The 16,951-nt window shown below is 52.5% G+C and overlaps 1 long non-coding RNA gene across 1 annotated transcript in view; it reads right to left on the bottom strand.

Moving 5' to 3' along the window:
* Positions 1-300: 300 nt before the first annotated feature.
* Positions 301-16,951, bottom strand: part of LOC132422089 (uncharacterized) — a 47,401-nt gene continuing 30,750 nt past the window's right edge. The window contains exons 2-3 of the long non-coding RNA XR_009518807.1: positions 13,339-13,430; positions 301-614 (exon numbers count right to left, since the gene is read on the bottom strand). This is a non-coding gene — a long non-coding RNA (uncharacterized lncRNA). The remainder of the gene's footprint in view (positions 615-13,338; positions 13,431-16,951) is intronic.

Raw genomic sequence — 16,951 nt, forward strand, 5'->3', positions numbered from 1 at the left:
TTGTAGTTTTGATTTGCATTTCCCTGATGGTTAGTGATGCTGAGCATATTTTCATGCTCCTGTTGTCCACCTCTATATCTTCCTTAGGAAAATATCTATTCAAGTCCTCTGCCCATTTTTTATTTTTATTTTTTTATTGTGGTATGGTTGGTTTGCAATGTTGTGTTGGTTTCTGGTGTACAGCAAAGTGACTCAGATAGATAGATAGATAGATAGATAGATGATAGATAAAGATATTCTTTTTCATATTCTTTTCCATTATAGTTTATTACATCTGTCCATTTGTTATCAGATTTTTTTTGCCATTGACTTGTATGAATTCTTTATATATTGTGGATATTAAGCCCTTATTGGATATATCATTTGAAATATCTTCTCCCATTCAATAGGTTGCCTTTTCGTTTTGTTGGTGGCTTCCTTCACTGTGCAAAAGTTTTTAGTTTGACGTAGTCCCATTTGTTTATTTTCCTTTTGTTTCCCTTGCCTGAGGAGACAGGTCCAAAAAAAATATTGCTAAGACCAGTGTCAGAGAGCATACTGCTTACGTTTTCTTCCAGGAATTTTATGGTTTCAGGTATTAAGTTTCATAATTTTTTGAGCCTCAGTTTCATTATCTGGAGAAAAAGAAATTACAAGGGTTCTAAATCACAGAGTAGTTGAAATGATTAAAATTTTCTGTATATACAAAGACTTGTAAGCAAATAGTCATAGCAGCATTATTCATAATAATCCAGAACTGGAAACAATCCAAATGACCTTCAGTTGGGGGAAAGGACAAACAAAATGTTTCATATCCTCACAGTAGAATATTATTTGGCAATAAAAATGAATAAACTACTGATACATGGTACAACGTTGATGTATCATAGAAACATGCTAAGTGAAAGAAGCCAGATTCAACAGACCACATATTATATGAATCCATTGATATGCAATGTCCAGAAAAAGGGAAAACCATAGAGACAGAGAGTAAGGCAGTCTAGGGCTGCAAGCGGGAGTGAGATTGACTAAAAATGGGCGTAAGAAAACATCTTGGGATAATGGAAATGTTCTAAAACTGGTTTGTGATGATGACTGGACAACTTTATAAATTTAGTGAAATCACTGAATTGTACATTTGTGATGAGCAAACATTATGATATGTAATTATACCTGAATAAAGTTATTTTTAAAGTGAAAAAAAAAGAGGCTTAGAGAACTTTCACCTCAATCTTCAACTATCCCTTGACCATATGAAAAAGGAAGAAAATCCCACTGCCAGGACCCCTCCCAAGCTCTGCAGGGAGATCTCCCTGGCATCTCAAGTCAGCCAAGGAAAATGGCCACTGCCTCCCTGGACCTCCATCCTCAAGTCTGAGGCAGGCCCCCTGGGTGTCAGTGCGGGACAGAGGGGCTACTTCAGCCCTGCCTCCCCAAGGGGTGAGGACAGGATGGCCCAACCCACTGGCCACGTCAAGCACAGGGGGCTGGGGGTGAATGACTTGAGCCTGGGGGGCTACACACAAAGGGAGTCTTCATGATTCACAGCAACAGGGTAAATATTTAGAAAGAGAAGCTCTTTCCTTAGAGGGCCAGCGTTTGTCTTCCTATTCTGACTGAAAGGATTCGGTCAGATAGGAGTCTGTTACAATGGGAAGGGGAAAAGGGAGCCGCAGAAGCCAGACCAACACTGCGGCCTAAATAATGGAGGTGACCCAGTGGCGTGGGGAGAGCTGCTGGTCCAACAACAGGGTGAGGAGCCTCTGCCGGGATTCTCCAGGACACCCCCGGGGGGCTTTGTACATGCCCTGCCTTCAGCTGTCCCATAGGGCTGGGAATGGTGCCCAGGACAATCTCCATGCATCTTTCTCTAGAAGCAAATATTCTCAAGGCTCCAGAGGATAGAGAGGGTCTGCGCCCACTCCTTAGGCATATCCCAAGCCCCTCTTCCAGCACACATAAAGCCTGTTTCCCAAAAGAGGCTCCAGGGTCCTCCCCTAGCAGCTGGCAAACAATTCTGGGTGGTTAAATTCCTCCCATTCCTAACTCTCCACCTCAAGATGTTCATGACCTGGTTCTCAGAGGGAAAACCTTTTAAGCCCCCTCATGATTAGAGGCCCTTAGGGTCTCTTCAGGGATGTAAAGATTTGTTCCAGAAATAAAGGATTAAGTTCCACCTGTCCGAGTTGATTGGGAAGACCAGGCTCTCCCCGTGCCTGCCTTGGCCTCTGCCTTGGTGGATACCAAGTCGAATGGTGACTGCTAGCAGTTCCCGCTCCAACTCACCAAAGGGTAACAATCATATCTTGAAGCCTGAATCAGCCAAACCTAGTCATGTCTTGAAACAGACATTCTTTTATCATAGCCTGACCCTGACTTACTGGCAAGAAATAGGGTGCTGGTGAGGCCCGCCCTGCCCCACAGATCTCCCAGCAGAGCTCCTGGTTACGGAGAATGGGGTCCAAGTCTTGGGTGGCTCATGGAAGACAGAGGTAAGCACTCAGCAGAAACACCCTCGGCAGTCTTGGGCTGTCTCATGCATCGCTGTATGACCCCTGCTTTTCTGCTACTGGTGGCTCTCCATGCAAGCTGTGGTTTCTGATCTGATTAAGGTCCAGACATCCATACTCTGCTTCTATGGGGCAGCATAAAAAGTGAGGAAACCAACATGACAGCAGATGCAGACCACTCTCACCCCACCTGCCATCAGACAGTCCTTCCAGTTCAGGGGCTAGGACACTTCTATCGCTACTTCCTGGCACTCTGGAATAACCCATTGGCCCTCCAGCTCAGAGAGTCACTGTCCAGTCTGCCAAAGGACATTTGTCTCATGTTGGGCCACCCTATATCCATTAGCCCATCTAAATAACACTTCAGTTTATTTTAGGGTTATTGTCACTAACCAGCTTGATATAGTGTGGGTGAAATGACAAATCCAGATGTATCTGGACGATACAGGGTCATCTACAGAGCCAGGCCAACATGTGCATAAGACCAGCCAGTGATCCCTCTGTAGACTCTGAGTCCTTAGCCAGTGGCGTAGACAGAGCATGCACTGCCCAGACCGTCCCTGAGTGTCCTATCTCTTGTCCGCTCCAGATCCCAGACCACTGCTGCAAGGGGTGGGTATTGGCTATAACAGATGTGCTCTCCGTCCCCAACATTAGTAGCACAAGGTGCACCCAGTAATCCCCCTCTGAAGAGGGCTGGACAGTGAAAATGGGGAGATGAGTGGCGGATGAAGTGAGGGAATTGGGATGAAAGCTTTAGAGAGACAAATCACATCGGCTGGGCAGCCACTGGGGCAAGGGAATTGAAGTCACCAGCATGTGCTGGCATTCATGTAAATCAGCCAGGCCACATGGGCACCAAGTGGTGGCTTGATGTGAAAAGGACCAAAACCCACATGGCTTCTCTCACGGTCCTAGAAGCCTTTTAAACAACAGTCACAGCACCTTAGGTCAGCCAGCCTCTCCAAGGGTCAGTACTCAGGCCCATCAACAAGTTTCCTAAACACCTACTCCATGCTGCTCCCTGGTTTAGGTGCCTCACCACTGACCCCACCCCTGCCCCCAGGAACCGAGTTTCATTGGTCCCGTAATCATACCATGAACGTACACATAGATGCAAACTGCAATGACAGCAAAGAGCAAGGGAGGTGACCTGGTTTGCGTAGTGTGTGTGGCCAGGAAAGATAGGAGAACATTTCAATCTTAGTTTCCCCTGACTTCTGCAGCCTCCTGGAGTGGCTCCACTTGGAAGTACTTGTGGCCTCACAGCCCCTCTAGCCAAAGCTCCCTCCATTCTCGGCTCCAGGCATTCTTGGGAGCAGAGGGCACTTCCGAGGGCCTTCCCTGGGTTCCCAAGGCTGACTTCCTGACAGGTTAGGAAATGGACTTATTAGGATTTCATCCAGTTTTTCACCGCCCCCTCTCCCCACCCCCTGCTCCCATCTGTGTCACTAAATCAACACTGCCCTCTCTCTGGCCTAGTTAAGTGGTCCCTAATGAGGGGGAGTTCTGGCCTGCCTGCGCTCTGGCAGACCACGGAACCCTGAAGCACCTGGCCGCCTGCACTGCTCACCTGCAGCCCTCTCAGATCAGGGTGAGCGGTGGGCACAGGGCGGCCCCCACCCAGACCCAACAGGGGCGGGAGGCCCAGCTCTGGATCTGTCAGTCACACCGGGTCCGCAGCTGCGCTCTCCGCGGCCCCAGCGCGCTGCTCCTCGGAGGGAGATAAACATCGAGAAATCCAATCCAGCGCGGCTTCAGAGATAAACAGATGTGCCGGCGGCCATCGGTCAGGAGATAACGCCCCCGCCCCGCCCCACGCGCCCGCCCGGCCCTGCACCTGCCCAAGGCGACCCGGATGCGCCTCTGGGGAGGCACGGCTGCGTCCCCCCAGCCCGGAGGAAAGGTCTCCAGTACCACGGCTGGGGGTGGAGTTAGAGAAGAAAGAAGTTGGGTTTGTAACTCATAACAGAGCCTAGCATTTGGTGTCAACTGCCAGGGTTCGAATTCTGGCTCCGCCACTGTTTGATGAGAGGTAGCAACTCTGAGCCTGGAAGTTCTCATCTGTAAGCTGGGATAACCGCCGGTACCACCTCATTGGGTTGGTACCTTTGACATTAAAGGAGGTCACACAAAGTAAGCCTCAGTAATTAGCGGTGGCCAACATTACCCAGCCTATGATCCGGGTAAGCAGTCGCTGCGAGCCCTCTTTTTGGGCATTAAAGGGGCCCCAAGGTGTTTGAGGTGGTGGAAAGGACTGTGGCCACACTCAAGACTCCTGCTCCAGGAGATGAGCCGTTGCATTACATCTGGAGCTGGGATCTACTACGTCCTTTCATGCCATGACCTGTGTTAGGCACATAGGTCTGAAAACGACAGCTCAGGTGTGATACAGCAAATGATGACAAGTGAAAGTGACATCATGGTGGGAGAAGGGAGTCGGGAAACAGAGAGGGCTGGAGTGGGGTTCCGTCAAAGGAGGGCTTCTCCTTCCCAGGCACCCAAGGCTCCAAAGTCTCTCACACCTGGGCACGAGGGAGATTTCCCTGCCTAGACAACTCATTCACTCTGCAGACACCTGGGGAACCTGTCTCAAGGGCCATATCCTGTGAGGAGTGAACTATGGCTCCTGACCTCATGGTAAAGCTTAGGGACTCATCCGGATCAGAGATGACTGCAGACTATACATCTCCTGGCTTGCCCCTGACGCCCAGTTTCCCTATCCTTCAGTGAGGCAATCATTACCTCAGCAACGGGATTACAGGGACTTCCCTTGAGGTATGAAGGGCTGATGGATCTCTGGGGCTATATCTAATGTATAGTTTGATTTCTGTCCCTGAGGCTACCAGGCCGGAAGTTAGGTGAGGGTAGGCACCCCTTCTCCCACCTCCCCCCCCCCCAGAAACGCCGGCCTCAGCAAATGAGTAGTATGGAAGTAGTACACACAACGCGAGGAAGAGGGTGAAAAAGGAAGGGGCCATTCCGGGCTCAGCCAGCACGTTCGTCCGCCCTGCACTCAGCTGCCTCGCGCGCCCAGAGCACAGTTCGCGGGCTTTGCATGGGACGGAAGGGCCAGCCCCAGACTGGAGGCGTTGGCTGCTTAGCCACATGCTGGGGACCAGCGGCAGAGCCCGCACCTAGGCTGGCGTCGTTTGGTGGCCCTCCTTACTCCGCCCGCCTGCGGTCTGGAGATCCCGACAAGGTCTTCCGCAGGCTCAGGAAGCGCCGGAGCCTCTAGAGTCGCGAGGCCCACGCGGTCGCTCAGGACGCAGGGGTTCCGGGCGAGCCAAGGACTGCGCCGGCATGCCCGCGCGCTTCTGCTACCCAGGTGAGAAGGAAACGCCAGGCCGTACGCTTGGCGGCTGGCCCTGGGTCTCCGAAGGAAGCTGAACGCCAGAGTCTCCGTACGCACAGGGGCCGGCAGGGTGCACGCAGTTCTCACCTCCTCGCGGAGCGCACAAAGGGCGCGGCGACGCCACCGTGCGTACTAGTTAAAAGCTTTTGAGTCCCCTCGGAGCAGTGTGATGCCACTTTGTTCCCAAACGGCCCGAGCGCGCCCTTTCATGCTATTGTGCGCGCCGCGATTTAGCCCGGCCTTTGTGGGCCTGAAAGGACCGGCGGCCTTTCGGGAGCCGCATCCCCACGGCACCGGCTTCGGCAGCATCGCGATCAGAACCGCGCCCGAGGTGCGGCGTCCCCAGAGCCACTGCACCCTCCAGCCCGTCTTCCGTGCGCGGCAGCTGGGGTTGATGGCACAAGTCGCTGAACCAGAGCAGCCCTCAGCCTCCCGCTTCCGAAGCCCTCGCCTCCTCCGCCCCCCTTCCAGCCAAAGCGAAAAAATGCGTGCAGACCTTTTACCTCTACTTGGAAGCAATTGGGCTGGGTTTAAAGGGCTATTGAGGGCTGAAGAAGCAGCCTCTTTTTGAATAGCTTTGTGCGATGTTTGCAGAGACATTTGCATCTGTTTGCGCTTGGGGAAAAGGCCCTGAAGGCTCCGGAGCGAGAAAGCCTGAGGATTGTTTTGTGTCGGCCTCCCCCGCCCCGCTCAGCTCCGCGCAGGCTGCTGTCCTGTCCTGCGCCGAGCAGAGGCACGCAAAACCCGCCCGGTTCAAAGATTGGGCGCCCTCGCTCTCGGCCCACTTTTAAACAATTGCTGTTAACAATGCAATTTTAAGCAGAAAATCGTCTAACTAGATTAAATCCACATAACATTAAAAACCAGAGGGGAAAAAGTCCGCATGGGCATAGGAGTGCGGACGCCTAACAGGATAGAAAGTGTGAAATGCATGCAGAGGTGGAGCGACCGGCAGGTGCCCCTGCCTTCCTCTGACTGGACAGGGGCTGTACAGCTCGCCCAGCTCCAACCCCGACGCCCCTTGAGAGGAAGGGGCTCCCGGGGGCGCAGGCGCGCGAGACTAGTCTCCCACCTATAAGGACCCGGGGAAGGGTAGTGTGTGCCCGAAATCAGGCCCTCGGCTCCCCAGCATCCCCGCCTTTCCCCAATCCGCCCGCGCTCCCCGCCTCCCGCTGCAGGTCCTTCGATCTAACACCGGCTGCGCCCTCCCATCCACCCCCCCCACCAAGGGTGAGGGGCGCGGACAAGGCTGGAGAAACCGGAACGCCCTCTCCACTCGCGAGACTGAGCAGACAGGCTCTTCAATGGAATCGAATGAAAGTCCGACCTTAGAAAGCCCCATTGCTATGGCAGCAGAGTTCCCTGAAAGCGACAAAGACCAGAGCCCCTCCCTCCCTTCTCGGCCCTGCCCTCCGCTCCCCTCCCCCCGCGCTGCCTAGAGCCACGCTCGCAGCGCGCTCGGATGGGTTAATCACTGTAAAAACAAAGAGATGAAAGGCTCTCCAATTGGAGAGCTCTCGGCGGCCTCTTCCCCAGCCTGCGGGAGAGGAGGGGGCCGCTCTGGCCGAGCTTCCCTGGCGAGGCTGCCCCCAGCCGGGTGGGAGCCACATCCCACCATCCCCAGGCGACGCCGCCCACACAATCTGGCGCCTCCCGAAGGGTCTGCGGAGGCTGGCGGAGGGGGACAGGCCGTCCCCCGCCACCCTCCGACCTGCAGCCACAACCCCACAAAACAGACGCACAAAGCCTTGGGCTTTTTCACGGGCTCTAAGGATATGTTTGAAACTTGGGGGCCAAAAATCCCTAACTCTAAAATACAGAACAACAGCAAACCCCCAGCAGACTGATATTAATAAACATTTAATTAATTGTCGGTGATACGACAACATTGTTAGTCAAGTGTAAATCAACTACAACTCGTGTAGCTCTGTAAAAGTTAAATTTAATATAGGATCTGGAGGCATTTTTTATCTTTGATAGGACGTGGGGTGGGGCTCAGGGAGAATTTTTACAGGCATAAATTAAAGGTTTCCTTCTAAACTCCCGCAGGGGAGCCAGGATGGACCCCAAAGCTGATAGGTCCCTATTTATTCTGTGACTGGGGTACCTGGCCTTGCCTTGCACCTCACCTCACCCCCACCCCCATCCTCTCAGGCAGACTGACCCGGACCCCTTCAGTGCAGCTGGAGACCCTGGAAGCAGGGCAGGGACTTGTCTGGTCACTTTGCCTATCAAAGACCAGGCAGGGATGAGCCTGTGGTCTCTGGCTGGTGGTCCTTCCTTCCACCCAGTTCTGAGTTTCGGCCCTTGGAGAGGATGGGGCAGTTTGGAGAAGGAGGGGCACAGAGAGACTAGTCTGCAGAGGCCTCAGGGTCCAGGGCTTCAGGAAGAGGAGGACTTCCCAGAGACTGGCTCTGAAGTATGAGGAGAAATACCCTGGGCTCTTAGAGGAGAGGGGAGACTAGTGCTGGTCTCGGAGCACTGCTTCAAGGGACAGCTTGCAGTAACTCACTAGAGCTAATTGAAGGCTTTTTTTGTTTAAAGACTGTAGATCCAGGACCAGCCCAGCAACCAGCATCATCTAAGCCAAGTGTCATCCAGTCTCCTTGCTTTGTTATCAAATCCCCCAAGGCAAAAAGAACACCACCCACTACTCCCCACACTTATCACCCAACCCGATTCACTTCTTAAAGCTCCTGATTTAGGGTCAAGAATAACAGTAAGAAAAATCTCTTCCCTTTTCTGGGTCTCAGTATCCTCATAATAACAGTAACAGATTCCTGAAAAGTTTTGTGGACAGTGAATGGGGAGAGAAGTGGGCAAGAAAGGGCCACCTCTGGGCTGGGCGAGGCCCACTGGATGTCCCTGGAGGTGTCCCGGAGGATGCCTGGGGGTGGGCAGTGGCACTACCTGCATTTCACAGTTGGGACAGTGTGAGGTCACCCGGGATGAGACAGCTCTGCATCCCCGGCCCTAGCACACAACCATTTGCCCTTTCTGGCAAGGCCTCCAGTGAGAGAAATGCCAGGGAGGGAAGTTTCGTTCTTGGTGAGATTTGCTCCCAGCCTGACCCCTATCTCTTCAATGAAGTAGAGCTTTCTACTCTCTTCCCATTTCTCTCTCTGGGGACTGCCATCTGTCCCTGGTTGCCACATCCCTCACTGCTGGGGAGGGGGGTTGACGAGCCCCACTGGGAGAGGGCACAGCATGGGCCCCCCTCCACCCACTCTGTGTCAAAAGACTTCATCAGGGATGCTGCTCAATCCAGCCACTGGATCCACTTTCTCTGGTTCGTGTGCTGGGCCTTGCTGAGTCCTGGGACCCTCTTTGTGTCCTGGACGGAACACAGCCAGGAACCAAGCCATCAGAGTAACATCTCCTTCTGCCTTTAAAATCCGTTTTCACATCTCCTATTTCCTCTCCTGGGGATGCAGGCTTTCCTCATCTCCTCCCACCCTTCTCCAGAGAAGACTATAATGGGGATTAGGGTACAGTCTTCTGACTCTTGGGAAGCATCATGCCCAGGGCCCAAGGCCAGGGGAGCCTAGAACATGGCGCAGCCACACCCCTTCCCAGCCTCCTGCCCCAGCCCCTAGAATCTGGGAAGACTCAGGTCCCCTCCTCTGGGAGAAGGTCAAGTGGGCTTCCCTTTCTATACCCCTCCCCACAGGACCAAGGAGACAGTAGCATCCCTCTTCTCTGCCTGGTCCCAAATCACTTTCTGAAATGGCCTGAGATCGCAGAGGAGGCCTATTTTACAGTCACGGGAGCTTTCGATGAAAAGCTCAGGCTCTGAATCCAAGATCTGGCTCAAACCCAGCCCCACCTCTGACCTCAGTGGGCTCATTTGTAAAATGGAGATAGTAGCAGCGGCCCTCTGTGGTGCTGTCCATAGGAGTAAATGCCGTAAAAAGTATTTGTCACCTGCATGGGTGTAGCCACTCCACAAGTGTCAGCAATTGTTAGCATTCACCATTGGGATTCTCATCCCCTCCTCCCACCCTGGGCTGGAAAGGGACTTTGCCAAGAACTTTGAACATCACCCCCAATGTGCCATCCTCTCTTCTCCTTGGTATTTTTTTTTTTTTTTTTTGCGGTACGCGGGCCTCTCACTGTGGTGGCCTCTCCCGTTGCGGAGCACAGGCTCCGGACGCGCAGGCTCAGCGTCCATGGCTCACGGGCCCAGCCGTTCCACGGCACGTGGGATCCTCCCGGACCGGGCCACGAACCTGTGTCCCCTGCAACAGCAGGCGGACTCTCAACCACTGCGCCACCAGGGAAGCCCTCCTTGGTATTTTTATAATGCTCTATGGAGGACTCATCATGTTGCAGACACTGCCTAAGTGCTTTCCCATGCTTACCTCATTGACACTTCATTATTACCCCAGTGTAGACATGGAGAGCACACAGAGCAGCCCAGAAAAGCTGAGTGACCTGCCCAAGTTTCACAACCAGTGATGAGCCTGGGATTGGTCCCCAATCCTCCTGCCTCCAGAGCCGTGCTGTGAAGCCCACCAGGCCCCTGGTCATCCCTCTGTCCAAAGCTGGTGCCCTACCTCAGGCCAGCTGCTTCCCTCCTACCCACCAAGATGGGAGAGGGCAGGCCTGGAGGAGCCTGAGGCCTGGACCCAAGCACCCTGGAGAGGAGGTGTGAGCACTCCTTGGAATGGGGACAGAAAGGCCCTTGAGGGGAGCGACCCATGGAGTTCTTTATCTTCCCTTCATTTCCTTCTCCTCCGTGTCTTGCCCCCAGGGCGCTCATCACAAGTGTGGCCTACTCGGTGCTTACTACAGTCCCCCACACCACCTCTGGGCCTGCACAGGTGGCAAGGATACAACCTTCCTGATAGGTACACCTTGGTGCTGTGCCTAACTGGTCAGAGGCAAGAATATCCCCACACCCCCACTGGAGGGACTTCTCCGTGTTCTCAGGACAAACCAGCCCCCTAATGCTTTGATCTCACCTCACTAGCGGGACCCGATGGACTCCGGCCCCTCTGAATCAGAGCCATCCAGATGGGCAGGTGGGAGAGGCTGAGACTCCGCTTGGGGCTCATCTCCCTCATTTCTCCATCAGAGTCTAGCAGGGTCTACCTTGATCATTGAGATCCCCGGGAAAACATGTTATAGCCCCTGCAAGAATGCTGGTCAGGGCCAACCATCTCCCCTCTTATCCACCTTGCCTCGCCTAACTTCCTCTCACTGCCTAAGAGCAGAAATTACATTTCAGGACTCGAATGTTTCAAGACAATGAACCATCTGCCGTTGACTGTCAATCAAGTCCAAGCTCCTTATTGGAAAGATGGGGAAAGGGAGGGCCAAAGAGGCAGTGACTTGTCCAAAATCAGAGCCAGAGAGTTAATAATGAGAAGCTGGGCCATGGACCATCCACACCAGGAAGATGGTGCTTCCTTAGTAAATGAATGGTCATTCCCTGCAGGCCTACCTCTGCTCTAGGTTTCAGGAAAATACTGGTGAGATACTTGTCTCAGGGCTGATGGGTGACCTTCTAGGGTGAAGGCTTAACCCCTCTTAACCTTTGATCTCTGGCCATCAGTCCCCTCTTGGCCTCAACTCCTTCTCCCAGGCTAAGTGAGTACAAATCTGGCATCAGTCTCCACGGAGGCCACCTGGGGGGACAGAGAGGCCAAGAGGCCCAGTAGGGACAGAGCCCCTTTAAGCCGATCAGCCTTGCCCCAGTGAAGGGAACCCCGGAGGGAGAAAGGCAGCCATCCCCAGTAGGATAATTGCTGCAGGAGGGAAGAGCTGGCCCAGGCCCAGTCTCCCATGAGGACCGCTCTGTCCACATTCCCCAGACCAAAGCCCACTCCTGGGATGTGCAAAATGCTCCCAGGACTCGGGGGAAAGAAGCTGGGTTTAAAAATCCCAAAGGCCTATACCAGACTCCTCCAGGAGAGGTCCAGGCTGAAGAGGGCTCCGCAGAGCTGGGGACTTTTAGCCTACTTGAAAGAACAAACAACTTTCAAGTGCTCTCTGGAGCACCTATTTCATTGCGAACTCTTGTTATGCTAATGAAAGATCCTTCTTCTCTATTCATTAGAGCACATCTCCAAAAGACCTCCTTGCAGCTACTGTGTGTCCACGTGCTTTTGTATGTGAGTGTCTTAAGAGTCAAATGGGGCTCCAGAAAGCAGGGCTTGTGCGTCTCGTACCCCCGTCAGTATTCGCCTGAATTAGACAGGACGGGAAAGGGCGATCACCAACACCTCACCTATTTAGAAGTCACTTCAAAGAAATTGGCCCTTTCTGGGAGCAGCACTGAGAAGCAGCCAGCAGGGAAAAATGTCCAGGCTGCATAGGGTATGTTGCCAAACTATGCCTGGGACCTGGTGGATCGCAGAGTGAGCCCGGGAGTCAAACAGACCCCCGGTTCCAGTCTTGGCGCTGCACTCACAAGGTAGGATACCTAACCCTGCTCTGGACTCTACTTCCTCGCCTGTCAAATGGTGAGGATTCTTGTAGAGGCTAGGTGCTTGCGAAAGCATCTGGCACGGGGTCTGCACGCGGCAAGCAAGCCCTCAGGAGTGGTCTCCACTGTGGTGGGTATTGCCCTGGTCCCTGGCTCAGCACACAGCCAGAGACACGAACCCAGGATGGGCAGGTTTGGAGGAAGACTTTGGAAAGGAGGCCCCTGGCTAGTTATTGGATGTGTGGCTGGCTCTCGGTGACCAATTTGGATAAGCGCTCAGGCGGGCTTGATAGATTTTCTTTTTGGAAAAGTTAAACTGTTTTTTTTTTTTTTATCTGAATGGAATGCCCGATAGGGGCAACTTCTCAGAAAATTTAAGAGTGCAGAGTAGATTCCTTACTTTCCTCTGGACGTGGCAGTGCTCTATCACTTACCATGCATGCCCATGGATGAGTGACTTGGTGCTAAGAACTGAATTGTGTCAGCCCCACCCCCAAGATTCAAATGTCCCAAGATTCATATGTTAGAGCTCTAACCTCCAACTTGACTGTATCTGGAGATAGGGCTTTTAGGAGGTAATTAAGGTTAAGTGAGGTCATAAGGGTGGGGTTCTACTCCGATGGGTTTGGTGGCCTTATCAGAGGAGGAGAGAATAATATCTCTATCTCTCTCTGTCTGTCTCTCTGCCACGTGATGACCCAGCCAGAAGGCTGCTGTCTGCAAGCCAGGAGAAGAGCTCTTGCTAGGACCCGACCATGCCAACACCCTAATCTCAGACCTCCAGCTTCCAGAATTGTGAGAAAATAAACTTCTGTTGCATAAGACTCTCAGTCAATGATATTTTGTATGGCAGCCTGTGTTGACTAATACACTTGGCCTCTCCATGCCTCAGTCTCCTCATCTGTAAAGTGGGGATAGTAATAACACCTTCTTCACTGAGTTGTTGGACACATTAAAGGAGCTTAGCCTGGTACCAGGCACCATGGTAAAGGTTGGTAAAGGCTCATACTTGTCATCTATCACCATCATGATCATCCTTCCATAATGAAATGCGTCATACTCACTATAATTTTAGACAACCCTGGTGCAGACCCCATACGAAGCAGCAGTCTAGAGAAGCAGGACATCTCAGGCATCTGGGGTCATAAATGGCTTCCTGGAAGAGAAGAACATAAAATCATTTTTCTAGTGGCTTTGTTGGCCCACCCCCTCCCTTGCTCTTAGGGGTGGGGAGGGATCAGATTGGAATAAGAGATGGGTAGCCAGCAGGAGGAAACAGCTGTAAGCTGGGGCTCACCTGTGCCCCCTTCTCTCCCCCGCCTTACCTCAGCCCATTCTGGGGCCACACAGGGGCAGGATACTCACACAGAGCAAGGAAAGGGCTGTTGCCTTGGGGAAGAGAAAGCCCTCAAGAGCAGGCCACTGATCTCAAAGGAAAATAATGGGATTTTCTGGGATTCACACTGATCCCCATAGGAGAAAAGCTTCTATTTGCCTTTTTTTAAGCCGCCAAACAAGAAACTAAAGCCTCTTTCAGCCCTGAGTCAGGGCTGTCCTTTCTGAAGTCCTTATTATCCCTGGGGCACCGGCAGAGCAGGCCCCAGCGCCCAGTCCACCATGCAGGGAGCTTTCCGCCAGGCAGAGGCCTGCCCGGTCTCCTAGCGACCCACACCCCACTGGATCACAGGCACTGGCACCTTGACCCACAGCGCATGACTGTGGCCTGGAGCAGGCCTGGCTCCCGTCCTTGATCTGCCCAGGGACGTGTTTCCATATCTAGGAGCAAACACGTGAAGCAATAGCTCTCTAAGCTGCCAGATGCCACACACACATCCCTCACCCCAGCTACCCGACAACGATGACAGGGATGATAACAGTCACTGTAATAACAGAGCGGCTAGTTCTTGATTCGTGTGATGCTCCAACCACCTTGCCTCGGAAGATCTCAATGCCTGGGAGGACGACCAGGCTTCACGCCCAATTGCTGTTCACAGCTCCAGGCCTGCCTAAGTGATTCCAAAGGACCTTCACCTCTTGCCACGTGAGTGTGCCCCTCATCGCCACACTCTAGATGGGGTCGTTGTCTGTGACTGCTCCACCTCTGAACCTCACTCATACATTCACACACACTCATGCCCACATACTCACACACTGCCACAAACACACACACAACCCAAACTCAGTCTCCGGCCTTCTCTCTGGCCAGCTCCTGTACCCTCCCTTCCCTGGACACTCTTCCACCCCCCACTGCTCTCTACACCCCTGGCTAACTTCCTCATATTCAACCAAGTGAACCCAGTCTCCCCCTCCCGACTCCAGCCTGGTCCTCTTCCGCCCACCACTCACCATCCCAGGAACCTCAAAGGCCTCCTCCTCTCCTCCCTCTTCCTCTCCCTCTCATCTTCCCTTGTAGATTTGACTTCCTCAGCATTTCAGCTTAGAAACTGAACTACATTCCAGTGCAGTTCAGACTCCACACTGCACTTGGAGATAAAGCCAAAACGCCATTTTTTGAGGTGCACAGGCACACAACTTGAGACTTTCTATCTTTCTAGCACCAGCTCCTGACTTTGCCCTCCAGGTAAACACACACACACCTGTGCACACAAGCGTAAGTATGCTGCTGTATTTCAACACTGTGCTCTGCATTTCAGTCCCCTCTGTCTGGAAGGTCCTTCCCCCTCCTCTGAGAATGGCCAGCCCCAGTTCATCTTTTAAGACACCTCAGGTGCCACCCTCTCCAAGAAACCTCTCCAATCCCCACCACCACCTCCTTGTGTCATATGTCTGTGGTAGAGACTGCCAGGTGTCTTTTCTTCTCCCACAGTAACAGAATTTTTAGCTCAGTAAATAGTCGAGAGAAAAACTACATTTCCCAGCCTCCATTGCAGCTAGATGTGTCATGTGACTAAGTTCTGGCCAATGGAATGTAGGCAAAAGTGACACATGCCAGCCTCCAGGAACCTTTTTTAAGAGAGCACTGGAGTGTGCCCTTTGCCTCTTCATCTCTTCTTGCATCCTGCTACCTGGAACAGTACTACCCTCTTAGATAAAGATATGAAAGCCACAGGCTAGGAATGAAAGGAACCTGGTTCCTGAGGGTTTAATGGAGCAGAGCTGCCACATTAGTCATGGGTGGAAAACCTAGAGAGAAAAATAAACTTTTACCTTGTTTAAGCAACTCTTGCTTTGGGTTTTGTGTCCCTCCACATAGTGTCTTTTTATGGTGCTCACTTGATATCACAGGCCTATTTCTATCACTGTACCCATCACATTGTGATACAGTCACTTTTCATGGGTCTCCCTGCCACCACTAGACACTGAGCTGCCTGAGGCCAGGGGTTGTATCTAAGGTAACACTGTATCCCCACACTCCACAGCATGGTAGGCATGCAATAATGAGTGGAAGAGCAAATGAATACATGATGATTAGACAGGCAGATGTGCAATGAAAGCCTTGCCTAGGGAAGGTAACTGCTCAGTGCAAGAGTACAGAGGAACTGCTTCTAGCCTCAGTTTACACGCCAGCTCAGATCTGCCCACTTGCCTTGCTTTCTGGCTTGCCTTGTCCTGATGGCTGTTTCTGGTGCCTCCTGTCACTCACAGCATGGCCAGACCTCACCCCTTACCCAGGGACTTCCCACCCAGGCACACTAACCAGGGCACTCCCCCAGGCCTGTGAGGTTGCAGGCTACAGGTGGGCACACAGGGAGAGCTGCTGCCGTGTGCCTGCTCGCCAGCTCACCCAGCATGTCCACCCCAAATGCAGACGTCACTGCTGCTGTCTTGGGATGTGGCTTCCTTGGTGACTGCTGGAGGGCCAGGCCAGGTAGCACAGCTCAGAAGGACACAGGAATTGATGCTCTAACTCCCACGAATGAGACAGAAGCCAGCGGACAAATTTTTCTTCTCCTTTCCTCCTCAGGACTGTTTGAAGACCCAGTAGCCTCACACAACCTCTCTGCAGATGTCTGGCAAGACCAAGAAGCCAGCTGTGCTGGGAACATGCCATGGCCAGCTCACAACACTCTTCCTTATAGTTGTTCTCCCTCCTTCCCTCTCTCACTCCCTTTTCCCCTTAGTCCTGCTTTCCCGGGATTGAACTCAGGAAATGTCAGCACTTGAGTTTTGTGCTCTATTTTCTAAGGATACCCATAGGTATCATGCTTGGGGACAGTGAGGGATCTGGTGTGGTCAGAAAGCAGAGGAGTGACGTGCTATGATGTTGGCAAAGTCAGTTGGTACTGGGTGAGACACTCAGCAGAGACTGGTTGCCAGGCTAGGAGTCTGCTTCCTTTTGAAGCCACTTGGGTACCACGAGGACCATGACAACCATCACTAGGTAGATGTCTGTATTGTCCCTACCACAACCTGGCCAGAAGCTTCCCTTACCTCCTCTCCTGCCATGAAGCCAAAAACTTTCATGATGCACAAGTGTGGGCAGAGAAGACTGGATATGCCACAAACAAGCATTCCCTTTGGCCTACCATCTCACTTTTAAGAAAATATGCTACAGGTCTATCCTCATATGTGTGCAAAGTTGAACATATAAGAGATTCAAGCCAGGCCAATTAGATTCTATTCCAGGACCTTTGCTGGAATTAATGAGAAATTAACAACCTCTTTTTCCTGGGAAGGTTTAGCTCATAGGCTATAAGCCTGGAATAGATGGTGGCT

Source organism: Delphinus delphis, chromosome 3 (assembly GCF_949987515.2).
Source record: "Delphinus delphis chromosome 3, mDelDel1.2, whole genome shotgun sequence".
Taxonomy (NCBI): domain Eukaryota; kingdom Metazoa; phylum Chordata; class Mammalia; order Artiodactyla; family Delphinidae; genus Delphinus; species Delphinus delphis.